The sequence below is a fragment of the Monodelphis domestica genome, chromosome 1 (assembly GCF_027887165.1).
Source record: "Monodelphis domestica isolate mMonDom1 chromosome 1, mMonDom1.pri, whole genome shotgun sequence".
Taxonomy (NCBI): domain Eukaryota; kingdom Metazoa; phylum Chordata; class Mammalia; order Didelphimorphia; family Didelphidae; genus Monodelphis; species Monodelphis domestica.
Window position 1 is genome coordinate 328,820,572 of NC_077227.1, and position 12,004 is coordinate 328,832,575.

Here is a 12,004-nt window from a genome sequence, read left to right on the forward strand (position 1 = left end):
TCTATTTCTTCCCATTTGTGTAGACAGAGCCACAGAAGAACTTATTCATTTCTCTTGGTTATTTTAAATAACTGACATGAAGTCAACATCAATGAAATATTTCTGAACATGGTAATTTAACGATATTCTTCTTCACATCAGGTAAATAACTGAATGTGAACTGATTTATACTAGAACCACCTAAGCTATAGCTAGAGATTTTATAAGACATAATAATTGTGTCCATTTCTTTTTGTTTTTTTAATAAGTAAATGTATAAATAAGCTTAAATTGTATTATTTTTTGTAGTTTTTTATTGTTATTTTCATTTTATGTCCTGAAACATTAATTTCAATCTTCACTACTCCATTTAGCTTGTTCCCTACTATTTGTTGCTTAATGCCTATATAAATAGTTTAATCCTTATCATAGAAGCTTATACATCATGATCTTTCTGTATTTATCCAGAATGGCTTAAATGATGGATCAAAGAGAATGCTTTAAAACTTAATAATAATATCATCATTATTTATAATTAATAATAAAATCATATTATTAATTTATGCTATCATATTTTAAAATTAATAATTATAATAAATATTATTATTGATATTATTCAACATGTGGGTTCAAATAAGCAATTTTGAAAATATAGGATGGGGAGATATTACACGACAACAATTCTTATGAGAAAAAAATCAGATCAGTTTAGTGATTTGCAAACTCAAGATGAGTGTGACTTGAAAATTAAACATTTAATGATGTTGAAGCTGCATTAAGAGAGATATTGTATTCCAAAAATGGAGGTGAAAATCCCTATGTAGTCTGCCCTCCATTTAATACATCAAGAGTACTGTGTTCAAAATTGTGGTATATGTTGGTGATGACTTTTGTGCTCAAAAGAAATAATACTGTGGAGGAATTCCATGGGAACTGGAAGGACCTCCAGGAATTGATGCAGAGCGAAAGGAACAGAACCAGGAGAACATTATACACAGAGGCGGATACACTGTGATACAATTGAATGCAATGGACTTCTCCATTAGTGGCAATGAAGTGATCCTGAACAACTTGGAGGGATCTATAAGAAAAAATACTATCCACATTCAGAGGAAGAACTGTAGGAGTAGAAACACAGAAGAAAAACAACTGCTTGATTACATGGGTCAAGGGGATATGACTGGGGATGTAGACTCTAAATGATCATCCTAGTGCAAACATCAACAACATGGAAATAGATTCTGATCAAGGACACATGTAATACCCAGTGGAATTGTGCGTGGGCTGTGTGAAGGGTGGGGGTAGGGGAGGGAGGGATAGAATATGATTCTTGTAACCAAGGAATAATGTTCTAAATTGACTAAATAAAAGTAAAAAAAAAAAAGAGCATTCTCACCCATAATGTGCTAACATCCTGACTGTCTGAGCCCAGCTGGGGTGAGGAACAAGCATTTATAAGTGCCTACTAAAAAAAATAATAACATCTTAAAAGGGTATTAACAACATATCTAGAGTAGAGAGGCCTGGATAGTAAGGGACTTTGATGTGATGTCTCAATAATTATTTGAAGGGAATCAAATATATAGTCTGAAGAGTGAAGAATTAAAGGGATCATGATAGCTGTCACACACATTTGAAAGGCTGTTAGAAGATGGATCATATACTGAATCTACTTGGATCATCAAAGCAGAACTAGGACCAATAGAAGTTGAAGAGGTATCATGTGGGTTTGATATAAGGGAAAAAAACTTATCAGTTACAATTATAGCTCTCCAAAAGAAGAATAGGTGGCTTTAGTACAGTGGTTTGCAACTTTTTTGATCTCAGAATAGGATATCAAACAGATTGTGTTAATGTGAGTTATGTAATAAAAATACAATTATGATTATATATAATCTGTGTTTTATCTAAAATTATAACAATGTAAAAACAGTATTATATTTTATTATACAAAATTGGATATTATAATATTTGATAATTATTGTTATATTAGTACTACTGTTACAGCACCTACTGTGTGCCAACCATTGTGCTAAACACTTTATAAATATTATCTCATTTTATCCCCACAACCCCATATTAGAAATCAAAGCTGATACTCTTTAAAACATTTATGCATTAACTCACTTAAAGAAAAGAATAATAAACCTATTACATTTTAACATAAATACCACATTTTTATTTAAAAAATAGCTTTTCTAAAACAATAAAAACCTTACTCAGGAGAATGTCATTATTTTCCATATATATTTGCAAATCTCTTTAAAGTGTGGCTTGATAGCTAAATTCTCATATCTGTTTCTACATTCAGTTCATCGAGATATATTCTTTTGGTTGAAATATATGAAGAAAATCCTACTTTCCACAGATATATAATAGGAAAGGCTTTTAAGGATCCGAGGGGTCCAAGTTTTGAGAAGCACTGCTTCAGTTTTCATCAATGAAGGGTTCATCTGATGATCAGGTGACATTTTGTCACTTAGATTGTAGTGGAGATCCTTGGTCATGTGTCTTGGGTGTGTGACTGAAATTATCTGGGGAGCAGAGTCCATCATTTTTTTCCTTTCTTTTTGTTTTTCCCCCCTTTCTATATGACCCAGAATACTTTGTACACCGGAGATGCTCAATAATTATTTGTTAACTGATTGAATGATATTTGCTTTCTCATTTTTCAATATCCTCCCTCATTCTTTAAAATATTATTCATAATAAGTAATGCTTACATCTGCCACATTGAGATATGCCATTTTAGTAAAGATATTAAGGAATTCCAAATCTGCCCCTAACTCACTATATGACCTAATCACTTAGTTGGGAGAAGCCTTCCTATTTATAAAGTTAGCAGTGTCATTTATTTATTTATTTATTTATCTGCTCATTTATTTATCTATTTATTTTTCGTTCAATCATTTATTTATTTATTTATCCATTCATTCATTCATTCATTCATTCATTTGTTTGTTTGTTTGTTTGTTTATTTGTTTTTAAAGCCCTTACCTTTGTCTTGGAGTCAATACTGTGTATTGGCTCCAAGGCAGAAGAATGGTAAGGGCTAGGCAATGGGGGTCAAGTGACTTGCCCAGGGTCACACAGGTAGGAAGTGTCTGAGGCCAAATTTGAACCTAGGACCTCCCATCTCTAGATCTGGCTCTCAATCCACTGAGCCACCCAGCTGCCCCCTTAGCAGTGTTATTTAGAAGATATTGGTAATAATCTTCAAAATAGCTACTTGCTATAAGGGACTGACTCTATTTAACCCAGTTCTTCACAAACTCTGAGGAAAGGGCCTCGGGAAGGAGGTCGGGAATGAAGCATATAAACCTCTTAACTGTGGTAATCAAATAGGTATAGACAGTATGGTTGAAGGAATAGAATTGGCAAGAGACAGTAATAGGTCATAGGTCCCAACCCTCAAGAGATCTGATTTGAATCCTGGATCATCCAGTTATTGGTTGAATGGCCAGGGGTAAGTGAGAACCTTCCTGAGTCCCATCTTCCACATTTATAATAAGGAGATGTCAGTAGTAGTTCATTCTAAACCAGTGTGACTGCGAGGCTTGAATGAGAGCAATGGCTATAAAACTCCTTATAAAATGCTACAGAAATACAGGCTATTATTATTTAATGGGCAGCTGGGATTCGTATTTTGGTATATGTCTCGAAGCATCACACCAGGTGTCATACTTCTGTTAGCACATTTGGTTTATTACTAATTTATCATGGTAATTCTCTTTAAAAAAAAAAAAAACTTGGTGATAACCAACAAGAATCCTTATTTGGGAGTTGGAAGACCTGGGTTCAAGTACTGGCTCCAAATATCCTGTGTCATCTCAGATAGATCTTTATTTAATCTCTGAGTCCTAGATTCCTTATCTGTAAAAAAATGGGAGGGAATATTGATTAATAATTGGGGATATTTATATAATGCTTTAAAGTTTGCCTTGTACTTTACATATAGTTTGGTGCTGTGAGTATCATTATCCTCATTTAATAGATGAGGAAATGGAGACTCAGAAATAGCATGCTATTTACATTGCCTCAGTTACTTTGTGATATGTACTTTAGAGTTGTTTATTGAGGAAGACACTATAAATCTTATAACATTTAAAAAAAATCCAACAATAAATTATTAGTATTCTAATCATTGGAAAGCATCTCACTATATTTTAGAAATAAATACATCTATTCACATAAAAGGAAATTGTTCCTAAATACACATTTGTTCCCTGACCTCTAATATCCTTTCTCAATCTTAAACCTTCCATCACCTGAGTAATGGTCTAAGCATCAATCCCTTATATATGTTTAGATAGATTTGTATCAACATTGCATTGTTACACTTGACTTCCTCTTTTTTTTAATTATGTAAAAAAAATCACATTAAGCTGAATCTAATTACTGCAATGTATATTAGAAGCAGGGCACCATCAAAATTTTATTTAAATTAATCAGGTTTTGATTTAAGATATTAAATTCAAATTAATCATGTAAAAATGGAAATGATCCTTGACGTGCTTCCAGCTGTGACTTCAGTCTGTTGTCTCGTGTGAGTCACTTTCGGGATGTCTTGGGGGGAACATTACAAAAATTCACGCCGGTGCTATTTCAATTAGAGTTATTTAGCAGGACAGATGTAAAGAATATGGTATAATTAAGAAGGAGCTGATGACACAGCTACAGATTTTCAGAATGGGTGAGAGGGAAAGAGGGAGATGCTATTGAAAACTGACTACCTATCATACTGAATAAGTTCAAACATACTGAGGTTAAATACCCATTAAAAGCAAAATGAAGTCTTTGGAGGGATCACTGTATTTTTCCTCTTCAGCAAAATGTAATATCTGACTTTAGATTCAAATTTTATTTTTCATGATTGAGCTGGTGCTACTGAACATTACAATTTCTCATACACACTCACACCCACCTTCTAATGAGAAATTCTTCAGTTATAAAAATATAGAACTAGGATGGACCTAGGGCTAATAGATTATAATATATCAGGCCTAGAAGAAGCTTAAGGATTTAAAAATATAGCAGTTTTGAGTTCAGAAGAACCATAAGTGATCACCTAATCTAATTTCTATATTTTACTAAGGAGAGAACTGAGGCCAAAAAAGTAAAATGACTTGGCTAAGGTCACAAAGCCAAGTGGCTAGAGACAAGACTTGAACTCATGTTTTACTGATTCAAAAACTTTTAAAAGGTCACAAGAATTAGAATCATTATTTATAGAATTAGCCTTCCATTCTGACTACTTCTACTCTGCTCAAAATCCAAACCATTATTCATTTTGTGAGATAGTTGAAGGAGTCATATTAAAGTAAGAGAAAGGTTATCTACAGTGTAAACTCTCTTTGCCTTCAGATGCTTACTGAAGGGAAAGCTTGACAGGAACATTGAAACTCTGGCAATACCATTGAATAGGTTAGCACCAGGGCCAGTGTGATGAAACTAATCCAATGAACCTAAGAAATCTAGTAATGTTATTAGTCCAGTGTTGTGATGATAACCTTGACATAGAAGGAAAATAGGACAAATAGGCCTCCTCCATGATCTGGTACCATAAGAAATCAAGATAAATTAAAAATAAAAGAATACCAACACTCAAACTTCTGGAAATACTCTGGTACAGATAGTAAAGACCACCAGTAAAGGCAAATCTTAAGCATGTATGAAATGGAGTAAAAGTTTTATTTTCATTATATATTAGTAGCAAAGTACAACATAATTCAAAATTGATTTCACCAGATAAAATCAGGGGATTTATGTTAATTTTTGTCAACAATACATTCAGGTCTCAGTCATATAGCAATATGTTGCTGAGTAGTTGAAGGAAATTTTGAAAAATGAAATAAGTAAATAATAAACAATTTCATTCCTAAGCTTAGATTGTAAAATGAAATTAAAGCATTACTAAAAGAAAAATTTTATAATCTTCATTCATCAAAAATCTTGACTTAATAAAAACTCCAGAAATTAAACTTAATAATGAAATAAATAATAAAAACTATTAATATCTAAAATTATTTGTAAAAATAAAATGACCTGTTGGTAGTCCGAAAAGTCCTTTCAGTGTGATGGCATAAATCTATGGAGAAAGAAAATATGTCAAAAAAGGAGTAATTCTAAAAATCAGGTATCTCTCCTAACCAATAAAAAAGCATATATTCTCCCATTTTATATATTGCACAATATATTAAAAAAATTAAGATCTGTACACAATTTTCCAGGAAATATCCATTGCCCCAATAAGAACCATAAGATGAAAGGTATAATTATCAAAGAATGTCCCTAAAGATAGTCATCAAAAATCTCCATGGCAGAAACAATTTGAGAAAGCTATTTAAGATCTATGTAAGATTATATTAATACATAGCTGGTCCATTTAAAAGATTTATATGTCGTATTACACAAAACTATTGGGAAAACTGGAAAACAGTAATGGGATTCTCTTTTACCACAAGAAGTGACAAACAAGATGATCATAAAAAAAATAATGCAATATGAAGTGAGAAGAACAAGGAGAAGGTTTTACACAGTGACAACAATAATGTGTGATATTCAACTGTGAATGACTTAACTATTATCAACAAGACAAGAATCCAGAACAACTACAAGATGTTCATGACAAAAACAGGACATAGACCTCCACCAAAGGAATTTATAGTCTAAACTGCAGATTGAAGCAAACCATTCTTTATTTTATTTCCTACATAACTTTTCCTTTAGGGTAAGCAATAAGTGCTTTCTTTCACAACATGACAAACATGGAAAAATATATTCTATGATAATATATGCACAACCTATATCATATTACCTCCCTTCCTGGGGAGGGGAGAGGATTGGGAGGGAGGGAGCAAACATGGATTATAAAATATCAAAAAACAAATATTGGAAGACTATATTGACATAATCTAGAAAAATAAATATTATATTACACAAAGGAAACAAAAAAGAAAAATTATAATAAAAGTAAGTAATAGCTAATACTTATATAGTATTTGTTATGTGCCAGGAACTTTGCTAAATATGTTGTAATTATCTCATTTGAGAGGTGACTGCTGTTATTTTCCCCTTTTTTACAGATCAGGAAATTGAGGCAAACAGAGGATAATTGGCTTGCCTAGTATCACACAGTGAGTTAGTATTTGAGGCTAACTATGGACTCATATCATCCTCAGATCTTCCTGAGTCCAGGTCCAGAGTTCCATCCACTGTGCCACCTAGATGTCTCTTAGATGAGAGTCTAGAAACAAAAGCAAAAGAAATTCTAGTTTCCCTTAATCAGCTATCAAAATTGAAATGTGAATGTTAATACAGAGTCTAAGCAACCCAAAGAGAGAAAAAAGGTTTACTAATTCATCATTATTTACACACACACACACACACACACACATATTACAGATATTTGAAAAGTAAAGAGATTGGGTGGGAAAATGCCCACAAAGATCTGGAAATTTTCTGCTCCTATCAATGATCACTACTATGCAACACAATGGAAACACTAGTTAGATCTAATAAGAAAGTAAGAAAGGGAAGACTTTCCCTCTCATTATTATATGAATAATGCAACATTTACATCAGAAGAGATGACTGAGAGTATAGCTTCTCTTCAAAATTAGAAAACCCTGGGGACAGATATGATCCATAATAATTAACGGGAATGTATAACAATGTCACATAAATTACTATGCCAACTTCCTCTTACATGCAAACCTGATCTCACTATAACCAAAAGTTGAGTACATCAACGTCTCCTCAAAAATATACAGGTTACTCTAATTTTTATATACCATGTGCAAGTAATCAAGAGCTTATATTGCACAAAAAAATCTATAAACACAAGAACATAATATTTTAGCCAAGAAGTAAGAAAGGTGTGACAAAAAGTCCCAGAAGTGTAAAGAGCAACTTACTCATACTTCTATAATGATTATACAAGATTCCTGAAAGCATGGTATTTCTATTGATTTCATTGATTATCTCAGGGCCTGTCTCAGTCCTGCACTCATGGCTACTTCATGTACTAAGAATACATAAAATAGACATAAAAGTGAGAACACTAAAATATCTCATAGTCCCATGGGTAACTTGTTTATTTAAAATACCCCACCAACACAATAATATCAAGTACAATCAATGTAAAAATGCCAGTTTTCAAAAAGATTTAAATCCACTGCCGACTCCCAAAGTAGAACTAAACATAGCTTTCAAATAAAGAGGAAACTGAATTTAAAAATCAGTAATTGCTTGACATACATTAGAGATTATCAAAATGAATGATTATAAATAAAGATTATTATGCTCAGTAATCTTTCTCCAATGACAACAAAATATCACTTAGATTTAATAGATGTAAAATTCTTCTATTTTCTCAATGGAACATCCCTTCCCTTTTAATGTAGTGTTTTATTATACACCAAATAAAAGGGCCAAAGAGATTTCTGCAGAGAAAGCAGTGAGGAGAACCTGGCTTATACATAATGGTCAATATAATCATTCCATGAAGAATGAAACATTCAGATATTTGGGACTAAAATTAAATTAATAAAGACCTTCTGTAGCAGGAGAAGCAAAAGGGACTAAAAGCCCATTTGGTAGAGAGAAGTTAGCGCTTATGTGGCCAGCAATAGGAAACTCTGCCATGACCCTCTAGGGACAGGATCCCAAAGCCAGACTAGAGCCCTTGACTTCTTCAGGACTCTTTCTAGAAATCCTCAAGCCACAAAGTGTGGAACCTGACTCTGGGCTCTGACATCCCTTCTATCTAGCCCACCATCCAAGGATGAGGGGAGCAGAGGGGGAAAAAAATCTCCATTTGCTTCCTCCACTGCAGAAAACCAAGGATATGGGGCCTGGGAAGAATGAAAGAGCTATTTGCAATTGAAGTCCTGGTAGAGGGGAAAAAAAGAGAAAAGGAAATACAAAGGAAAAAGGAGGAAAAGGGAACAATAAAAATTCATGATATAGATCTAGTGTTTTCTGGTTCTATCCTCTAAAAAAAAGTCAAGTTGCTTTGCTGAACAACCCTTATCACCAGGGGAGCTGCTGAGGCTGTCTTGTGGCATGTGTCACTGCCAAGGGTCTTTGTGGACTTGGTTAGGGGGTAGTGGGGGAGGCTGGTGCTGCTACTGCCAAGAGGATGAGGACAAGAGGGAGGGGGTGGGGGTGCTGCCCACAGGGAAGCCATGGAGGTAGCATCATACTCACATTGGAGCAGGACCATGGTGCCTAGGTTGGTGGGGTCCCTGGTTCATAGATGACAGTGATGGCTTTATCTAGCAGTGGGGGCCCCTTAGGGCTATGCTGCATAGGATGACCCATGCCCATCCATCAGGCTGGGCAGTGGGTGGGGAAAGTGGTAAGGTTCACCTCCAAGAGCCACCAGGTTCTCCACCATGCATTCCCTGGTTAGGATGACTTTCTGAAAGTCCAGTGTTCATCTATGGTGGGTGCCTCTGCTGGGGCAATAAGTCAAGGTGTGCTCACCAAGGGGAGAGGCAGCAGGATCTGAGGCAGATCCTGTAGAAACTGGGACAAGAGCTTCCTCCAGTTCTTCCACAGGTGCCTTGTATTCTTTTGACATTTAAGTTTAGGCTGACTATCTGTCAGCAGGCCTTTGGAATTTGCAGTCTGAAGTCCCTCTACATTTGGTGTAGTCAGTGGTATTTGTCATGCTCCAGGTCTCAGAGCTCTACCAACCTTCTTAGAATCTTGTCATTTTTCTGGAGAGTCCCATTTAAGCAGGATAACTCTTGCAGCTGCATCTTCCATTAAGTCATTCTGGTTCTCTAGGATTTCAATGTTCTGAATCTGTTCTACAGACTTTTTTTTTTCTTTTTAAATAACCCTACCTTTCTTCTTGGAATCAAGACTGTGTATTGGTTACAAGGCAGAAGAGTGGTAAGGTAAGATTAAGTGACTTGCCCAGGGTCACACAGCTGGGAAGTATCTAAGGTCACATTTGGACCTAGAACCTCCCATCCCCAAGCCTGGCTTTCAAGCCACTGAGATACCCAGCTGCCTTTTTGACCTTCTCCATGGTATTGGTAGTAACTAAGGCATGGAGGGCTTTGTCTTCCCCTGACAACACCCTTGTGCCTGACCTTGACTTCCTTCACTTACCCTTTCTTTACCCAGATCATACTCTTATTGCACTCTCTCTCAATATTCTTCGCAGCACTGCACCTGGGTCCATCCAAGAGTCCACAAAATGGATCTTTGGATACTCATCTTGCGTTATCATCTCCTTGTCACTTACCTGGGTTGCTGGATGTTTGTAATCTGCAAAGGGATTGAAGTCATGATTGAGCTCCACCATTTTCCAGTGATAAGGATGTGTCTTACTTCCTCCATTTTCTTTGGGGCCAGTGTTGAGTCACTTCCCCTCTCTCTTGGGACTCAAGAAAAAGGGACGTGACCTCAGGAGCAGTAGAGATGCCCAGGTTTCCTGTGTGCAGTTTGGGAGCCAAGTCTTCTATCCATGGTTGCACTAAATAAACTCTTTCTTGTTCCCTTTTAAGTCTAGGGTGATGGATGGCAGTTGGCCTTCCTGGAATCACTGCCTTCTGTTCCTTGGTTTCTGGTTCCAGTGGTTACTCTTTTGCTTCTTGTTTTGGGTAATCCAGAGGCATGGAGGTAGCTCCCATCGCCAGAGTGCCACCCTCCACCCCCCCTTCTGAAAAAAACTCCCCAGGTCTGGCTTCTGGGGCCACAATTGGGGCTGGAACTTGGTTTTCACATACTTTCCCAGAGCCTGGGCCCTGGTGGTGAGCCTCCTCTGAGAGAACTGGACCATAGTGCTCCCCTTAGCAAGGGCAAACTCCTTTCTCTCATGGTGGTGGAGAAGAATAAGTAAACCATTCTTAGCTGTACTTTTTTAGAAAAACAGTGGCTGAAGACTTTAGCCTTGAATCTGAAGGTCACATTCAACCAGTGGATGAAAGTGATCCTCACAAAAGCCTTGTTCCCTAGACAAGAAACCTAAAACCTGGAGATATTGAAGAAAAGGCTGTGGCTAAATACATTTAAAGACTTACTGACACAGTACATTTAAGTGGTATTCTTGTCCTATAGCTCCATCTTTGCTGTTGGGCATGACTTACACATCTTTAGTGATTGATGTTGCTTCCCAGGGAAGGACTGTCAGCACAGAGTTATAAACTTTGTACTCTATCACAGTTGTAAACTCAAATTCTCTTAGGGTCCTAGGCGTAAACCTATTGTGGGAATATACTCCCCTTATTCTGGCAACGAGGTGATGCAGTGCATAGAGCACAAGGATGGAGGTCAGCATTCCTGATTACAGACAAGACCTGAGTTCAAATGAGACTTCATAAATTAGCTGTGCCTCAGTTTCCTCATCTGAAAATGAGCTGGAGAAGGAAAAGGCAAATCATTCTAGTATCTCTGCCAAGAAAACACCAAATGGAATAAGAAAGAGTTGTATGTGACTGAAATGAGTGAAAAAAACTCCCCTTACCACTATAGCTCTTGAGCTCAAACTATTGTAATTCCTATTTACATAAAACCAGTCCTTCACAATGACAATACCATCATACCTTGAACATAAATTATCACTTCAAAACAAGGCAACAGTAATAAGGTTCATAATATATTTATTGATATAAAACAAATGCAGGAACAATCTATCTATACAACATAATCAAAACATAAACCTAGCTCACACTCTCCCATAAATATGCTCAACAGTATGTGATGGGGTGAGTAGGCAAATGCAGAAATTTAGAAGTTATTCACATGCGTGAGAAAAACTCAAGTGTTCCAGATAAGTCATAATTCTGATTTGTAGGACTTGACATTATTGGTGTACTTGGGAATATCTATACCACAGGAAGCTTTTCCTCTCATAACTGCTCCTCTCCTGGTTCTTACTACTTTCCTGTTTGGCAAATCATTTTCTACCCCCAAACTGATTTAGTGACAAGGTCTTTTAGTTTATAATTACTACTACAAAGGATGTTACCCAACTGTTATACTGTTGTTATATATTAGTTATTAGTTT

General features: G+C 35.8%; 1 pseudogene; it reads right to left on the reverse strand.

The window, feature by feature from the left end:
- Positions 1–9,580: 9,580 nt before the first annotated feature.
- LOC100023462 (splicing factor 1-like) lies at positions 9,581–10,439 on the reverse strand (annotated as a pseudogene).
- Between the last annotated feature and the right edge of the window lie 1,565 nt (positions 10,440–12,004).